General features: G+C 35.3%; 1 protein-coding gene across 3 annotated transcripts in view; it reads left to right on the top strand.

Annotated features, from left to right (window-relative positions):
- LOC139993871 (uncharacterized) overlaps positions 1–20,537 on the top strand; it is a 35,556-nt gene that overhangs the window by 5,690 nt on the left and 9,329 nt on the right. Inside the window, exon 2 of one of the 3 annotated variants that reach the window (XM_072016001.1) lies at positions 453–774. The exons of 1 other annotated variant lie outside the window; for it this stretch is intronic. The gene's annotated coding sequence lies outside the window, so the exon portion shown is untranslated. Of the gene's footprint in view, positions 1–452; positions 775–15,938; positions 16,064–20,537 lie in introns of those variants that run through there. One more of the 3 variants, XM_072016002.1, reaches the window with a different exon arrangement.

Raw genomic sequence — 20,537 nt, 5'->3', positions numbered from 1 at the left:
TCAAACTTCCCACTGAAATCAATTTCATGCATTACGCTTACCAATTGCTGCACAAAATTTAATTTGTTATTATTAACATATTATTAACAAGAACCAATTTTTACAAACTTTTTAGGAACTTTTTCCGGTACCTAATATGATTACATTACTCATAGTATTTTATAGAAACTATATTTCATAGTAAATTTATAATATTTTAGAATATTTTATTACTGTATTATTCATATTGTGCTCTAGTAATTTCGTAATATTTTAAAATACTTTAAAATAATACTGTAATCGATTTGCAATATTTCATAGTTTTCCTATTTAGTATTATTCCTATGTAGTACTATACCTCTAGAAATCAAAGTAACTAACTAGACTACAATTAGAGAAAACTAGCCTAAGTGAGAGGTTAAGTTGTCACTATTAAATGCTATAAAGGGTACAGGAAGTACTCTTCTTTCTAGAAACTGAAAAATGAAAAAAGATGATTATCTATCTTTGGCTTTAATAAATTCTCCGAAGGAGTTAAACACGATGCAATTTTGCACCGAAACGTGGAATAAAACTGAGAAATCTGGTGGAACAAGCAGGTATATTGCGTTTTATAATAGCGGATCGTTGTAGGTGGCTGCCTGAGGGATAGTATTGGCGGTGAGATTGTCTGGGAACTATCGAAGTATAATATTGCACAGTGTGTAGGCAGAATATAATTGATATGCAAATGTGTCTTTCAAGCTGGATACCAACGACGATGCAACGTTAACAGTTAATATGATCGACGAAAAGGTTCGTTGTTCTGTCTCGCTACTTCAAATGCTATTTCTATTATTCCATAAACTATTTCGTTGCTCAATTATGCATTAGGTTATATAATAAATTTCGTCCCATTTCTTCAGAAGAACGTCAAAAACTTGTATATATGTATGATCTACTTATCCCTTTAAGAACCGAATTAACAACTTGTTAAGGATATAATGGTATGCATGTCAACATCGAACGTGAAAGGGTTAACTTGTACAATTATTTAAGTTTGCGTATATTTAACATCTGTGTATATGTATTTTCAATTTTCATTAATATGATCATTACATTGAGGACTTTTATATAATTACAGGAAATTGGAAAACACAAAATTACACATAATATATATGTAATATGAAAAAATGTATAAAGTATTCAAAGTATACTGCTTCCTATAATACGTGCTAGGTAAAACAATTTTTTAAATTATATCCTCAAAAATATGTAATTGTATAAAAGGCAACAATCTATACATAACACAATATATTCATCAAATTAATTTCCTATAAGTCTTCGAATACTTATGTATACAAACCACTATGTATACCTACAAATTCATATAGGTATGTGATGAATAAAAAAAACAAGAAACGTATCATACGTTGATACCGGTTTAGGCTGAAAACCGCCTCTCGATTTCCAAAGATCGGCTCATTGTTCAGCAGCCGGTGGTGCGCAGTTCGCTTCCTTTGTCTCTTAGGCGATTCAATGGCTTCGACATTTCGCGTCCGACACGAAGCCCTCCGTCTGTGTTTCCCACAGTTCGTTCCGTGGCCCGTTCCGTTTTGCCGCGCAAATGTTCGATCGCTCGGAAAATAACGAAAGATGTCGAGGAACCAGGACGCAAAATCTCCTCTCGGCATTCTTTCCTGACCACAACGATGCTCGTGAGTTGGCCGTGTTTTTTTCTTCGCCCGCTGTGAAATCGATTTGTTTGTATGAAGAAGCAGGATGCACCCTCGTGATACATTCAGGAGGAGCTTGTTTCCTGTTTCATGAAAACAATTTATTGCTAGTTATAGTGGAATTTACAGTTGAATTTGTTCGTAGGTTTTGTTTTATTTATGGATCTTTGGCGAATATTGGGATTGTAGCAGAGGATTGAGTTTTAAGGCAATAGAGAGTAAGGCGTTAAAGGTAATTTTTTATAAGGAGAATATATAACATTGAAACTTTAATGCGAGCTTTTTGGTTTCTTCGTTGGCTTTCTTGCAGTTTTTTTTTTTTTTTTTTTTTTTTTTAAATTACTACATAGATTGAAACCATTTCTACAGCCGAAATTTCTCAAAGTAATTACATATTTGGAACTTCAGTAATAAAACAAAATTCTCCACCTCGTTTCTTCCCTCCCCTTCACCACATAAAAATTTTGTCAACGTGACTTCGAAAATATTTAACGCTGTTCGAATAATTCATTAACCAAGGGAAACATCGAGAGTGCATAAATGACGCGAAACGCATTCATCTTCGTGTGGCTGGCTGAATCTTTGAACAGGCTGAATTTCAGTATCTCGAAGGATCCCTCGAATGGATTCTAATACTTTCGATTCGTATGTACCATGGGGTCCTGTAAATCACCCCGTCGAGGCTAGAATCAACCCTCGGCCAATCGATAGAAACCTTTGCTTAAAAAAGAAACTGCACGTATGAACAGTGGTGCTATTGTAATGAACAGGTTTTGGGGGATGCAACTACGTTGTGCACTACCCCTCTGAAGTTTCGAGTGTCGCTTTGTAATTCGAAGCACTGAGCTTCTTGAATTTTGAAAGAATATTGATTATTTAGAAAAATAAAAAACTGACTATTTAAAAAATATAAAAAAGGATATACAACATAATGTACATAATAGTTATGTAATTAAAGTTTTATAGACATAGTTAAAAAAATAGAGCTTAAAGATTCGTTTTACCTATCAAAAATTATAACTAGCATCTTACTCTAGATATTTTCTATATTTTTGTATAATATATTTATCCTGTGCATTTTCTAAATTTTGCATAAACACATAAAAATCCATAAGTTCAGTCAAATGTTATATTATGTTTCTTTTATATTTCTCAAATAATCAATTTTTATTTTACTTTTCCAAATAATCACTGTTTTTTTTTCCAAATGTAAACAACAGATAGAGAATTACAAATAGCTAAATAATAAATAGACAATAATTACCAGTTACTCCCACAAACCGCAAATGCCATTTTAAATGCCAAGAAGAAGAAAGCTTCGAACCTTTCTTTAAAAGGAAGGGTTAAGCAAAAAGGACAAGAAAAGGGAACAAAACAAAGATCCCTTGACAATCCGTGCACGCAATTGTCGCGTGTTTTCCACGCGTAATGACCACGTACAAAATGTCCTTTGATTAAGAGGAACAAAGTCGACCAGGTGCTTTCTGGTTCGCGTGTCACGAGCCTTCGTTATAACCTTCTTTTTCTTTTGGTCATCGGAAGGATTGAATATTCACGGTATGATGGCAAGGGTATGCAAGAATGGTGGACGATTCGGAAGTAGGTGGCGGAGCTTATGGCAGATGTTTCGTTCCATCAGAAGTATCACGGAATTCTTTCACTCCTGTGCACCCTAATATGGCACACGCGCCCTTTATTACCGTAGAAAATACCAGACAATTCCTTCCTTTATTCTTTCTCATTTTTTCCTCTTACAATATTTTTTTCTTATTTCTTTTTTATTGTTCTTGTTCCGTCCAAAGTGGACGCCGCTCTCGCAGCCGCTTGCAATTTCTATTATGCAATTTTCCTTAGGGTAGTTTTTTTACGTGGTCGCTGGATTTTAGGAGACACGCAAGATGCAAATTCCTTTATTGTTTCTTAAAGAATTTCTCGCGAAGCATTAGGGAGAAGTAGAAGTTCCTGCGTTTTTGGTTTTTATTTTACGTCTCGATCCACTTTTTGAGAAATATGTAGCATGTGCATGTTCGTTTAGTTCTTGATATATACTATTTTAGAATTTAGTACAATGATTCACTTATTATATCAGATTTGCTTTTATCGTGTGTACTTATATGAAGATCATAGAAGAAAAATATTGTAATTACGTTTTTGTTAATTTGCTGAGTTTAGCGTTGCTTTCTGATCGATCAGCAGAATTTTAATATGACATTATTGAAAATGAAAATAATTTAAATATCACCCATTTTCTTTCCATGAGATTTGTTAGATCGAAAATCGTTATCAATATTTGTTAATCGATAGTCGAATTGTAACTAAATAATAATTAAATAGGGAAGAGGTATAACTTGTCCCAATTGGATGGACCACCCTGTACAAGTATCTGTTTATCCAGCGTTCCCACTTTAATGACACATGCACACGCAACATGAACGCTGAAAGTTCGGCACGAGCTATGGGTGAGAGACTGGTTTTCATGGCTTACGATTCTGGACAATGCACGAGCGTATGTGCATGCGAACTTACGCACGGGATGCATTATGAACATAAGTGGCCGCGTACTTGCAATCTTCCTTTGGCAACCTCTGAATGCGTTCTGCTTTCATACACTATAATACATTCATACATACATTTATGTTACTTACGACATGTGGACGTTTATTCGAACAGATTACATTTCTTCAGATTTCTCAATTACATTTATATTTCACAACAGAACTACGAAACTGATCCAAATAACCAAAATTATATACTTGGAATTTTATAGATTTGCTGTAGAACATCTTTGCTCGTTCGTTGGAAAAGATCATCATATTTTATTCGAGACTTCTACTAAAGTAATCTAGACAATCATTTTTAAATTATTTATACGTACAATTATATTAGTATTTATATATACAATCGTAATTTTTCATAGAAATTTTATAGATTCGTTGAGACACATTTTGAATGGTATTTTGCGAAGTACGAAGCTTGTTTCTTCTCTTTCGAAGATTCATATTTGGTGGGCCAAACTGTGATTAGTAATTGTTGCAAATATTTATTTTATTATTTATTCTAATCCTTGCCCGTTTGCTTGATATGGTTTTCGGTCTACATCCTATAATATAAAATAACCCATTTATTTAATTACATTGTAATGGAATATTTAATTATCAACATTACTTCTACATTACTTCAATGAGTTGGAAATACGTAGAAAGTTGATTCATAGATAGATTTGTTTTGCGTAAGTTATCTTGTTTATAAAGAATATCTCATGATATTTACCTATCACTACCTTACGTACTGATTGTACTCTATTGTATTATATTATCTTATCTAATTAAATGCACTTACACTATCTTTAAATTACTAGAGATATTAATTAATCCTGTTGAATTGCAAGTTAGTCAGCTGATCTCTTTATACGAAAGTTTCTCTTTCCCGATTTTTTTTTTTTTTTTTTTTTTTTTTTTTTTAAGAAAGAAATTATGAATAATAGTTCTTACGAATGTCAATGTACTATCTTTTCCATTTGAAACATACCAGAAACGGGCTGGTCACGGTAAGGTGACTCCACGCGAAACCTTAATAATCATCCGAGACCCCCAGCAGACCAAAAGCATGACCCGTAACCGGATAGATATTATAATAAACGATACACTAAGTAAAGTTTGGACTGCTAAAAGGTCTTCTTCTTCATATTTTAACAACAGGGCGTACATTCATATTTCACATATTTCAACCCTGCAGCGTAAAAAGATACGAACTGATTAGATTAGGCTAGGTTTACAGAAAACATTTACATATTAGTACTCCTACAATCTATCAAGTGAAAATATTAGGAATATTATCAAATTGCGCTAATTTTATTACTACTTTTCATAGTTACTTATCGAATAAATTGAGTAGTTTATTGATCTAAGAAAGATTTTAAAATTATAATACAGAACCTTTTTTGATTCTAAGTAACATTTCCACAACTAATATTATTTAATTAAGAAATTTACTTCCATTTTTAGAAACCAATTTTTTTTTTTATTTTACTATATTTTTACTTATACTTACTTAACTTTGATAATACAAAACTATGTACTAAAATAATATGAAGTAATATAGAAATATCTCAGTTCATAATACCTCTAGAGATCCTATATGCCAGTATCATAAATATTCTCATTATATTTCTCAATCATCAGAATTGTTGTTTCCTAATTCCTAATCTAATTTAACCATGTACGCGTTTACATTTTCTCATGTTTCTTCCTCACAATACTATCTTATCTCACGTATTGTTAAAGTCTCGCAAAACATCGAGAAATCTTTCTGACGAGATGATATAACCTCAAAAGAAAAAGGCACAAAGCGTACGATAAGCCAAAGTATTGCAGTTTTTCCTCTATATGATGTTACAATAGTTAGCTATCACAGTATTTATTAATTTATAAAATGTTTTATAAAATTTATAAAATGACGTATTTGTAAACTGACCGGGAAACCGGAATAAAAACCTTTTTTTTTTCTTTTTAAGGAAAATATCAACTAAACTTTAATCTTCTTTCGAGATTAATTAGCAGTTTAGCAGTTTTTGATTTATGCCGAACAATGACACCGGGGGAACTCGATATTTTGTAAGAAGCATCACTGACCCAAATTCCTGTTAACCACTGGTCGAAAGAGCTTCAAAATTACCGTTGATGATAGACCGCAGGACGACGAAGCTAAAGAAAAAAAAAAAAAAAGGACTAGACCCTAGAAAAATGCGAATGGAGCGAAGAATAGGGAGTTTCTTAGGTCACGCGAATTATTCTTCTTTTTTATGTTGAATGACAAATTTGCTTTGGAATTCTCGCTTCAGCTAATCACTATGCCCGAAGGAATTTTCAGACAAATAATGTGGGGATTTTACACGCGATGCAGACTGTCTAGATTCAAGATGGCGGAGATACCAGATGTTCAGGATAATAATACCTAATTTAGGTTAGAAATGATAGAATTTCGAAACACGAATCTTCGTACTATTTAATCATTGGGATAGGAATTCTCTTTTATTAGAAGACCATTATGTGTCGAGTTTTTTGCATTTAATTCCGATTAGAATATTTGCATTTTCTATATCGTTTTATAGTCTTTGTTATTGGTTTGTAATATATGTTCGTCGTATCAATTTTAAAATAAATCTTTTCCTTCTTCGACAGATACCTTTGGATTTTTTATCTTCCACATATACATATGAATGTATCGCACAAGAATAATTCAAATGGTTAAAATATTATACCGTTAGCCAAGACGTTGATCTAGCCTCTCCTATTCTAACCTAGGCCAGGCATCCGCGGATTACAAGAGACTTCCGGTCTACTCCTTCTGATGGTCATTGTTGCACCGGGCAGCGAGTGTGACGACCCGACAGCCTCGATCCGTTCTTTCTAAACGCCTTTCCTCCTCCACATCATCAATTATTCTTTTTAAAACGTAATCTCCTCTAACCCAACTACGCCGTACAACAAATTTTGTTTTAAAGCGAAAATACTGTTAAATACAAACTCGAAATCTAACCTGATCTAATTGAAATGTAAACTGACAAATTTGGTCAGGATTAAATTCTCTAAACTCAAAATTAGTGTTTTTAAATTCGACTTGTTTACCATCAGAGATCGATCAAAAATTGTTGGTGTTCTAAAACAAAGTTTTAGCAGCCTACAATTCGGCTAGGTTAGATTAGACATGTGTTTAAGTTGAATTAGGATTTTAAATTAAATCTCGCTTAAATTTTGCTAGATTTAACTTCAAGTTAAACTGCTGTTTTTAGATTCTGCTCGTGTGTTGTCAGTCAAACATAGTCAGTACTGTAAAACAAAGTTAGTTCAACCAAGTCATATCCTATTCGTTTTCCGTTTTTCTTTCCTTCTTCTCTCTTTCCCCCTTTTCTTTTCAAACATCCGTGAGCAATCGACAGAGAAATGAGAACTGGAGAGGTTCTACAGGGTGCGGCACTTGCTCCCGCCGCTCTTGTCCCTTCTTCTTTCGCTCTTTTCTCTCGTCCCACGATCGAGATTTGCTTTCGTGTTCTCACGCATTCACGTTTCCATGCACGATCCATCGATATAATTTTCAGGTCAACGCGTTTGATTCTACCAGCAGGTTGTCGTGATCTCGTTCAGTCCGCGAGATCCTTTTGGTATTTCCTCCAGCCATTCAAGTTGGAGGTGGAGGAAACAGCGAAACACAGTTCACTCGAGGAATGCTCCGTGAGTCATCTGCGATATTTACATGGTAATTTCTCTTTTAACGATTGTTTCCACGTGGATTAGTCAGCTGGTCTATATTAAGTTCCTTTTTAGTAATTCAGATTTGTATGGAATGGAATTGTTCAGTTCTTTTTAATTATTTACTTCCACTTTTTCCTATTCAAGCGTGGGAACATTTCAGAATCACAAAGAAAGAAATATAAACACATTTCTATCGATTTTTGTCAACTTTGTACTAATTTCAGTAATCAGCGAAGATTTGTAATAGTCTCAGAACATATTGAACGCGACATTGAAAATTTTGTATTAATATCTAATTTTGTTCAGATTTCAGATATATTTTTGACATTAAAAAAATACAATTGGTTTGAAAATGATTGAAAGCATTGCATAGCAGAGTTAAATGTTATAATAGATACAATGGTGTACCAGTACTTCCTATGGGCACCAAATTCAAAGATGCTGTATTCTCCTTTTGAGACACAATGAGCAAGTCTGATGTCTGTATTCCCTAGAAAGTATACGAGGCATCCACGAGGCATGATTCTTACTTCGAGTGAAAGACGAACATTAGTCGCTTACTTCCGTATGACTCGTCATATTCCTATTGTCAAGGTGTATACACAGTGGTCGGGAGAAATTTGCACCGTTTGTTTGACTGAGACTTAATTCGCTATCTTATCTTAGCTCTGAGTTCTTGGAAGTTCACCGTTCTCTTTGATCATACGTATAGGTATTTAATCTTCAGTTGTAAAAATATATACGCATCGATCAGCGAATTCTTTAAGCGGAAGATACTTTCTAAGAAATTATTAAGATATTTAGGGGAAGTTTGTCATCGATAGCGTTGGATTTTGAGTAAAATGATAACACTTTGTGCGATTGCATTCCGAATGGCTCATCGGTTGAGAAAACCGAATAAGGTATAATATATTTACCCTTGTGTCATGTTATAAAAATGTTCACTTTATTTCGAGCTAAATATAAATATACAGTGATCCATAAAAATCCTCCTACACCTTAGAAAAAAAGTATTTTTATTTATTTCTCGCGTGTATGAAATATTCAAACGTTTCTGGTATGGTAGCTGCCCATTTACCGTTTTACTTTTGATAAGGATAACTGTATATATTGAAGTTGAACAGATTGCAAGCTATAATTCCAAAAGATGCAATGAGTTGCATATTTTATATCTGTTCAATGGAAACGTATGCCTAACTTGACAATCGATGCATATATAATATAATTTGAACAAACGATTACAGTAGATACTTTTTTATGTTTGTAGGTATTTTATAGAAAAATTATCATAAGCATTCGCAGTTTGAAGATTATTAAGACCACAGTGAATTAAATTAAACTAAAACAGTTCCATTGAACCATGCAAATTACAGTTAATTGAACCTACTTTCCAAGAGATCAAGAATTGAACGATACTACATATAATCTGTATTATGGAATAATATTTCCTAACTAAAGTATTATAATCCATAAATAGCTATATCCATTCCTACAAATTTCTCCATCCTTCCAATGATATCTTTATCATCTTCTAGCTCTCACGTATTTTAAATGAAAAATTCTATAAATGTTCACTGTTTGGAAATTGGGCTCAGAAACGAATAAAATTGATCTAAAAAGATTCTATTGAACCATGAGATGCAAGTTGCAACTAATTAATCCTAGTTTCCAAAGGATCTAGAGTTGAACGATACTATCTACATTATAGAATAATATTTCCCAACTAAAGTATTATAATCTGCAAATAGCTATGACATTTTCGTTAACGTCTTCTAGTCCTCGTGCATTTTAAGCAAAAAATTGTATAAATATCCACGGTTTGGAAATAAGGCTGTGAAATGAATAAAATTGGTCTAAAGAGATTCCATTGAACCGTAAGATGCAAGTTGCAATTAATTAATCCTAGCTTACAAAGGGTCACAAAGAGTTGAACGACCTGTTGGCGCAAGGTCGTTCAACTGATGTCTCCTTTTTCGCTTGAGAATTAGCGGCGCACGTGTACTGGTGTTTTGACGCAGCTGATTTTAATAGCCGATTGTGTCTATCGAGGTTTGCGGTCCCAATTAACGTGTTTAAATATAACTAACGATGGTTGGGTAATCGTAGCCGTGAACTGCATCGTTAAAACACGTATTAAAGAGCGAACTAGGCTCGGGCAACACTTTGAAAGTCATCGCTGACAGCCAGGAAACACTGTGCAGATATCCATTAACATTCCAGAACGATCCATCTAGTTTAATACGAATAGTGTCGCAATTAGCCGCTTCTTCCTCTTCCTTTTCGTTCGATTACCTCAATTAGCCTAATCTTATTTCATCATCATCTTGTATTATATACATAATAATATGTATTATACGTACAGCCGTTATGACTGCAGGTCAAAGATTTCAAATCAATATAAGCTTCATGGAACGTGAAAATTAAAAAAAGAGAAGTTAGTTTAGAATTCTATTAACGGTAAGTTCGTGGGATTAAATAATTCATATTAGTTTGTTCGGAGGATGAAGATTAACGAGTAATACAATTGGATACGTATACATATATATACAGGGTGTTCAGTCGCATTGGAGAACTGCTTCTTCTTCGACACCTGTTTGTACTTGCTTATCTTCGAAAGAGATGTTCGAAACGATCTTTTCACACCTGAACGTAAGTCTGCGGGATATTTTGTCATTGACTTTCACCCATGTCGTTATTTATCTATCCTGTACGGAAAGCTCATTGACGAATGGAAGAATGGAACAAGACTTACAGAGAAAATACCTGAAGAAATGAAAAGAGCAGGGCAGTCAATGCCGAAACGTCTCCAGCTTTGTGTTGTCAGAGGTCATTTTAAACAGCTTTTGAGAAACCAAGCAGATACAATGCGGTAAAGGAGAGATTCGTTCTAACTGGAAAACAAGTTTGAACTTTTTTTATTGTTTACAATTATAAAAAGATGTTTAACATAAAACTCATTTTGCACGCCAACATGACTATTTGCTATTTTGCCCAAGTCATGAAGATACTTTTTAACGTCAGAAAAATATAATTGGATCGAAGATGACTAGAAAAGCAGCAGGGTTAAAATGAAAGTGTGGCTCTGAAACCGAATTACCGAACAAGTCAGCTTCTCCAGCTGACACACAAGGAGGCTTGAACCTTTTCGATAAGTACATAGCGTTAGGCTCGAGCCAATGCGATGTTCGAACATATGTCGAAGAGCCGGATATTCTTTTGCGACGTCCTCCCGCATTTTCGATGCTTCTTTCCTCTTTGTGTTCGCGGGCTTCTCCTCGTTGTTCCCTTTCTCTACTGCTGCTGATGGCTCTCAGAAACGGTCACATGGCGAAACGAACGCCTCTTTCGACGACAACCAGGTGCGACCACGTGTCATGTCATTTTGGCGACGAGACAGATGGACTGTGATGGTATCCGGTTGCTTCTTACATCAGTACCTCGTTTTCCGCATCGGCACTTTGAAGTACTCTCTAATAAATAAAGGAAAACACACTCGTGGTTGTTGGGGTAATAAACTGTGTTAAATCCCGCGGATTTTCTTTTATATTTTCCAATTACTTTCTCTGTACACAGATTATTCTAGGTTTTTGTAAATATTTTTCGGCTCCGGTATAGCATCGGGACTGCTAAATATTCGACTAAAACGAGACTTTTTCGGGGTTTTCGAGGTCATCGAAGTCGAAAATCTGGGTCGTTTTTCACCGAAATAAGGTAAACAAAAAATTCTGTCAACCTGCCGATGCCTGACATTCTCGTGGATTTCGACCATGTCTTTTCTTAAGATTTATTGCTCTTAAACTCTTGTATAGCTCATTCTGTGTGCACCTGAATCGTGAGCATTGTATTAGATTTGGGTTATTTTCTGTCTTGCGGACGTGACCATACAGAGAACGGTAAGCGGTAAAATTGGCATTCAGAGCATTGGCATTGACTGTGCCATCAGTTGCTCGCCGCTTACCGTTTAATGCTCCGTACGATCACGGTCTTACGCGGATTTCTACAGTTAAGACCTTCGTTGACCAAATGTTCACAAAATCGGATTTTCAAAACTTCGGTTCGTTTCCGTGAAAAACGACCCTCGTTTTCGAAATGAATACCCTAAAACGAGCTAAAGTACCCTCGAATGAAAGACACATTCGGTTAAAAAATTTTGCCCTCCGTACCCTACCTTACTTTCTATCGAGTTGATCCTACATTTTCCAATTGCCCTGCATTATTTCGTTTCTTTTGCATCCACAACCGAAGAATATCCCTACAGTATAAAGGAAAACACTGGCGAGTTTTAGGATAATAACTCTATTGAGATAAGTGGTTCTCTTTTTACTATAATTTGGATAGCCAACCTTAGACTCGTGTAATTTCCGGAGCACCCTCGGAATCTCGGCATTCCTCGGGTTGAACGCGGCACAAAAAGCTGAAACCAACAGGAACCAACAGGAACCAACGTGTTCCGACCTAACACGGGTATCTTTCGATCTATTGCGTTCTTTTTTCGGCGTGACTGTCGTGTTCCCCTGTGAATAATCGTCCGCGCACAAAGGAATATCGCTTCGATACAATAGAATGCAACCGCCCACGGGAATAGTGCCGGAATCCATATTCCATAAGTGGGATCTTCGTTCTATGTGACATGTTTCTGGGTGGATCCAGAAAAATTACAATAAAGGAATGGGATCTATGGTTCCAGGAAAATGTTTGTTTCTCGACCCATAAATATTATGTTAATATTAATAGCGACGAGTGTACTCATCGGATGACGATGAGAAAGATTCCGAAAATATTTCGTTTTCATATCGAAACCAGTGTTATCTTTTCCATGAGATTGTAAAGGACTTTACGACAAATTAAAAAGGCGCGTTACATGATATTTTTATTAATCCAGTGCCAAGTTTACGGTACACTTTATTTTAGTGCCGGTTCAAATTGTATACCGCATTCCGCAATTCAACATTCTGCTCTTTTGCAGAAGTTCGAACGTGTTGATGTTATTAGAGTGGCTGGATGTACAACTCATGCTCCGCTAATTTTCTCTTTCTTAAATGGAATTCTGAAATCTATCAACGGATGAAATATTATTATTTCCACTACTGTAAACTTGGTATCGAGTTAATAAGAATATTACGTGATATGTCTAACATGAATTTGTCGTAAAGTCCTCTACAATCTTGTGGATAGAAGAACGTATGATCCTAGTAGAAAATATTTTCGATTGAAATATAAAAATTCAAGGATCACGGTTACTTTAAGAGGGTACACTTTGTCGGTTTCGAAAAATGGAAAAGAATTTGTTTTTGTATGTTCGGTGGATCGTATGAAATTTTTCTAGTCCTACGAAACATACCACTGAATGATACAAAAGTTATTATTAATTAATTAGTATGTAAATACTGTTATAAATACAATGGCGTGGAGATACTTTTCGTCGCCACCGTAAAAAAAAAACAAGGACATAAAACAAATAAAAACGCAGGTGTCGTAGCGGTATCGCATAGGTCGAATAAGCCAAACAAATATACAATTAGAAGTTGGTTCGACCGAGAAATCTGTATTTAATCGCTGTTTTACATGGCAATTATCGTGTTATCGTGCAAAATTGTGATTCCATTCCGTGTACAGTGTCGTTACGCACGTATGTAAGTATTTGGTATCGCGTAATCTTTATCGTGCGAAGATTAACATGTAATAAGGCGGTGTCGTAAAATTTCATGCTGGGTGGTCCGGGACACAGGATGGTGGAAAGGGCTCCAAGTGTGTTATTATGTCGAAGTAAATTTAGATTAGCTGCTCCGTCGACCGGCTCTTCTGTGCAATTTTTAAGATTATCTGTGAATTCGTCTTTGTTTCGATTTTAGTCTCGTCTCCTCCCCTTCCGATAGCTTCTTGCTTCTTCATTATCTTTATTACAATGTACGATAATATCAGTACACTTTAAATTACATTAAAATACAACCTGATCCTATCTATTTTTATATTCGCTATTTTAGACGCGCATTAAATTTGTTCTCTTTCTTTTTTTTTTTTTTTTTTAATTTCTTTTAGAATCTGTGGAACGATTTTTTTTTTCTTGAATTCTAAGATCATCTACGAATTACCTGTGACTTATTTCTTGTCCATTTTTATCACGACATTTCAAATTACGTTACAGCGGCAATTTGTATTACGTTGTCCGGAGATGGGGAAATGATACAAATGCGGTCCAATTCGTTCAAGAAGTCCGAACGTTCAAAAGCAACCCTTCGTCACCAGTTTGCCAAGTTTATATTTAGACGGCTCTCTTCTTACCAGTCTGTCTTTTCGACGATCTTCTTTCTTATTTCTGCGCGCTTTCCCTTTGATCGCAACGGAAACGCACAGAAGCGTTCGCGTGTAATTGTGTACCGTAAAATTAAGAAGACCGCCTTTGATTCTTTAGACGCCTGAAAATTCGATGCTCGGAATTTTTGCTTTAAAAATTGTGTTATAGTTTCTAAAAGAATCGCTTTAGCTCCGAGAAGAAATTTAATAGGTCGCGTTGTATAATTTCTAATTATTGAAAAATATTATTGAATATTTCGCGCGAAAGAAATATCGTTTAGGGGGAATATATTCTCGATGGCCTTGAGCAACCAGTTGATTTCAATCGAGCTATAGCTTTCTATTGTACGTTTGACGCTACTTAACGTTAATTAACGTACAATTGAAAGATAGTAGAGGATCGATATTTTCAAACAGCGCGTTCGATAACGTAAAACGACGTTATGTGGGATTGTGCTTCGAACGCATTCCTGGTAGTTCGTTAACAAGAGCGTGGCTGCCGACTGTATAATAAGAACCGGAGAGGGAAGGCGAAAGTACTCCGGCGGATTTTTTCTTCCTTGATAAATATAAGAGGGAACATCCTGTCTACAGGGTTTCTAAGACTATGCCAAGCCCTGTTAGACTGCATCTGGTTATTACCATAATCGACCATTACACTTGTACATTCATGTACGCTTATATCATGTGACGTGGATAATTTCGAGGATTAAATTGTTTTTATTTTTATATACGGTTTGAAAAACGTTTAGACTCGACTGGCGGATGATCGTACGTGGAAAAATAAGTCGGATAGGAAGAATAAAATTTGTTCGTCCGAGGCCTCGTTTTCCAGAGGATCGAGTTTGAAAATTTGTCAAGTAGACTTGAACTTGGCTAAATACCGATTAGGTACGAGCAAACAATTAATAGAAAACTATTAGGGAAAATGGAAAAGTGGAAAATGTATGTCTTCGCATGTAGTTTAACCTTCTGTCAATTATTTGCTCCTGCTCAAACCATAGTTAGTTAATTAAGTTTAGATATGCCGAATCTTCAAACTCGATCTTCTTGCAAACGAAGCGTCATATGAAAAAATCTTATTCTTTCTGCTTTTCGCATCTGAAATCATCTCCCAGTTGATTATCCACAAGTCGTGGGACAGTGTATAATGTTTTCCAACTTTCTGATTACATTCTTCTCGAATTGCATTCATGTACGTAACTTTGACGTAATTTCCAAAAGCCTTCCTTACTCTTTGTCACTTTTCAATAATCTCTCATCGATCTTCAATGCTTCCCAACTCTTTTGTTGCCTTTTATCTTCCCAACATTCTTAATAATTTCTTCTTCAATCCCAAAAATCTCCCATACACCGTACCACGTCCCAATCTTATTAATTTCTAATCTTCTACGATTCCTTAGTTGTTTTTTCCTTTCCTAATATTTTTCCTCGTTGCTCTCTGAATTTCAAGACATCGTCCACACTCACGATCAGTAAGAAAAGAAGGGGAAAAAAGCAGAAAAAAATAAATATCGATTTATTACAATCGTCTTAACAAGTGACTTCATTAAACTATCCGAAGGAAGTGGCCGCGACGATAATTAGATTCACAGAAAAACGTTAGAACAATCGTTCATTCATCAGCAGTGAGAGATTGTTGAACGTATTATACGAAGACACGGTTTCCTGCAGTTGTGCGTGTTCCACTGGACAAGTATTTATAGTTTTCGACTTCTCGTCTGGCTGCTGCACCACCGGAAACCGGCTGATTATATTTAGAAAAAGACTTGACTGAACGTAGAATAACAATTCTGCTCGCGTTTGTCGAGAGGATCGCCATTGGTGAGTGCCAGCCATCCTCTTTCCCCTCGCTTTCGAACACAATCAGAACATCCGTCGTTAACGATTCTACTCGTTAGAAAGGGAACTACGAATTCGTTGTATCAATGGCAAAGCACGACCAATTATTTCATAGAATCGTTCCGATGGACTTTGCATTCACGAGCCAAAGGTTATTGCTCCGCTATGCTTTTCATCTCCGCTTATCATTTCCACAACATTCTCCGAATCTCTTCCAACCAGTTCTTTACAGCTAATTAAATCGCTAAAAGTAGTTAAATCTATATTTCATACATTTTCATTTGTAATTTTATTTTATTACTATCTCGTAATTATTTTATCTCGTAATTAAGTTGTCGGAAAAGTTCTTTCGCTTCATAAGGTGATAATAGATGAACAACAATTTCTGTTTTATATTATTTTATTGAATTAGGTATGATTCATTTCGTTCTATTTTTATTATTATGTGTAATTCAATAAACTAATACAAAACAAAAAACATTGTGCGTCTATTATTTCCTTGTAAAACGAAAGAAACTTCTCGGACAACCTAATATGTTAGGATTATTATTCGAAGGGAGTATTTGTACGATCCTTTGATGGACATTTTTCGATTCTTCTTGCAAAGGAAAAAATCTAATTTATGCATAGTTTTGTAACTTAAGGAAGGACTAAATTTTTGTGACAGAATTTTCATATGGGGATTTTGAAAGGATTTTTTGAAATTTACTGTACGACGAACAAAAATAGTGGCACGGACCAGGTGTTTCCACGAGATACTGTTTGTTGCATTTACCGATACACTATCGATCACTGGTTCACATTACGTAAATCCAACGGTAAAATATAACCATTATGCGTCGTTCATAGAATTTACATTCACAAACATGGAAGCCAATTAATTTTCGACCAACGTGCTATCAATCGCTGATACCATAAACAGCGCGTGCAACCGAAAGCAAAACGAAAAAGGAGATGTGACTTGAGATAAGAAAAGGAAAGAATATAAAAATAGTGCCAGAGATAATTGAGAAAGGGAAAGTATCGACTACAATTACCTAGAATTGCTACTACCATTACGTAAATCCAGTGGTAAAACATCACTGACCATTACACATCATCCATAGAGTTTACCCTAATGTTCCAACTTCTTCTGAATTCTACGTTCTTCGACAAATTAATCTACCAACATTCTGTTGATCGTTAATATCATAAACCACACTCGTAACCGAAAACAAAAGAAGAAAAAGCGGCGTGATACGAAAGAAGAAAAGGAAGAGAAGGTAAAAGTAGCCCTAGAGTAGATTAGAGAAAGGAAAATCATCGACTCGAATTAGGTAGTGTATCACCCGGCGGTAGTTTCGTATTAAGGATGATGAGGCAACCATAACTATCTCTTGCCAGTCGAGCCAGATGGTGTACAAAGTGGGCCCCGATCCTGGCTGCACGTAGAAGATCCGCGAAGATCGTGCAAGGTCACTTTTTGCAAGCGCGTTCACCTCGAAAAAGAAGAGGAGAGAAAAGATGCCGACGATGGACCACCGGATGTGGATCATCGACGATTTTCTTGGTACACCATACCGGTCGTTTATTGCGCGATTAAAATCTTTTAACGGTCATCGAACGATCCAATTCGTTGCGGCCTCAAGAGAAAAACTTTGGTGTGAACCTTTCGGAGGGCCAACTTCCGGCGAAACTTTTTCCAGATCTGCGCAGCGGGAGAAAAAATTTAATTTACGATTGCCATTTATGACGGCGATTTCCGACGCAACTCGTTCGACGTTTTTTTCTAAGAGACAAGATTTTGTTTGCAGCAAGAGGGTTTCACCTTTTTTCAAGGATGGATCTTTCCGGTGAAACTTGTCGGGGAATTTTTGCAGAAGATGTTTTGTCGATGTGATCGTTAGTCGAAGGAAAATTGCAGTTTTTTCCGAGTTTCTTCGCCAATGGAAAAATTTAACTCGTAACTCAAATAAGAATTTCAGATTGAACAATTTTTTCGTGAGGCTTTCGGAATATTTTTCGGAAAACGGAAGGTTTATATTTACGAAATTGTAAGATTTTCATTTCTGAATATAATCAAGGCAAGCTTCTGTTGAAATCTTTTTGTGCTTTTACATAAGAAAGATAAAGTCCACTGTTTCAATGGGACTTTTTTCTAAAGAGAATTATTCCTAATCAAAATTTAAATACGATTTCAGTTCGTGTCAATCGTGTCTTGTTATAGAAATTTCAAGAAGCTTTTGTATCCGTAAAAATTGCTTGTAGCAAATTGGCTACGATTGCTTAAATTTTGTTCTGTAAACGTATTCGATGTAAATCGTTTAAAGTATTTCGCAGATCCATATGTTAGTCCATCTTTAGCGAATTATATGAAAAAAAGTTAATTAATTTCAAAAGCTGTACATAACGTTTGCACGATTGTTTCGCGAAAGTTTCACCGTGGCCACGTTACAATTTGGCGAACTAGTGGTATCCGAAAGGAAGCGAAAGACCTCGTTCTTCCTCACGATTTTCACCTCGTAGACCGGCTTCAGAAAGCGTGAAGCCGTGTGTTATGCCTCGTTGCAATCGATCGTCTAGTTATTCAATAGATGAAGACGAGCTGCCTGTTGCGTTTTCGCGCGCCGTGCCATATTTTTTTCGTCAAAGGATACGATTATTACGGTTACCGTGTACGACGCTGCAAAGAAGAAAGTTTCGAAATAATTATTACTGATCGTGAAACGAAGATCGCAAAGTTTGAAATTTCAAAGTTCTCTCGTAATATCGTGATACGTATACCATTTTTAGTAAACTAACGGTACAATTATACGTTATTATATACCTATAACTAAAGATCTAAAACATTGATTCTAATTAAGAGCAATTTAATCATAAATGAAAACAAGTTTCACAAATGGCATATATGGGGCGGAATACGTGGAGATTCCTCGCGATACACGTAGCTTATATGGAAATGCAGTTCATAAAGTTCCGTTTACATTAAAAGCTATTAATATCGTACTGGTGTGATGAACGTTTATATAGCAGAGTATAGTATCTCTCATAGGTACAGTAGAAGATTTAAAAAAGAATAAAAATTTACAAAAATAGTGGCAACTTGTTAATAAAAATAGCGCAAAATTTATGATAAAAATAACAAAAGATTTGTATGTTATGTTAGTTAAAATTTAATTTCATTGTATTTAGTTGAATAAAATATAAATAATATTTTCATGAGTCTCTCTCTTTCTGTCACATACATACACACACATTGTACACATATTGTCTATTTTAAACATATTTGATAGGAATTCTTTAATGAATTATCTGAAAACGAAACTAGCGAATATCTAAATACTTTTGAATGGTAGTGTATCTGTACGAGACGCTTGATGAATATGCGTAAGTATGAAAGCAACGGTTTATGAAAGCAGAAATTCGAAGACTGAAACGGGCAAGTTACACATTGCCGAGTATTAGCTGATGCAATTAAACAACCTGTTTCGGGTTATTCCGTCACGTTATCCTGCTATTCTTTCGCGCGGTCTTTCATTGAAGCGTATGCAGGTCGCGTCGGAAAGGGAGGGGAAAAAATGAAAGAAAGGTTGATGAACACAAAAAGCATCAGAGGCAATTATAAAGGAACACGTGATCACGGTAAAACAAGAGTCCCGGCTAATAGCGTGTTTCCGGTTTACGAAGGTAAGCTACGTAGCAACGAGGTAACCGTAGGTACTACTCGCGTGAAAGGTAAAAACCGAGCCCTAATCAAGATCAAAGCACAGGTAGAACAATTTCAGCGATTTTAAACGATCTTACACTCGATAGGGGTTTTCAACGATTCCGTTCGTACGAGAAAAATCAATTATCGAAGGAATTTAGAACACGTTTGTTTCGAACATATCTAAATAAATTTTCCAGGGACTGAACATCTAGTATAATTTATGAATTATAGGAGACGAATGTAAAAGGAATATTAAATATCGAATACCGAGTAGCCGATTTTTCCAGAACTAAATACTGAAAATTAAATATCGAACTTTTTTATTATTGGCTACTGTACATCGAGTACTAAATAAATTGTTACTAACTACCAAATACTCAATTTTCGAATTGCTATCGAAGATTCGAATTACATGTCGAATACCGAATTTATTAATTTACTGAATAACGAATATTCAATTTTTCGAAAACCGAATATCAAATTTTGAGTACGGAATTGTCCACAAGTGGAATAGCAAATGTTCTAAAATCTAAATACCAAAGTTTCTAAAAGCTGAATACCAAGTTTTGAGTGTCGAATTTCTCAAGAGTCGAATATCAAATTTTCTAAAAGCCGAATACGAAATTTAGAATACCAGAGCGAAATCCGAAATATCAAAAGCCAAATACTAAGCACTAACTTGATAACTGGAAATATCATCACCGTATACGTGAAAAACGAGAATTTCCTACCATCCTAGGAAGGAAGATATTTATATCCGCTCTTAGC

Source organism: Bombus fervidus, chromosome 13, assembly GCF_041682495.2.
Source record: "Bombus fervidus isolate BK054 chromosome 13, iyBomFerv1, whole genome shotgun sequence".
NCBI classification, from domain to species: domain Eukaryota; kingdom Metazoa; phylum Arthropoda; class Insecta; order Hymenoptera; family Apidae; genus Bombus; species Bombus fervidus.
The sequence above is the reverse complement of the archived record's forward strand: the minus strand, read 5'-3'. Positions and strand labels throughout refer to the sequence as shown.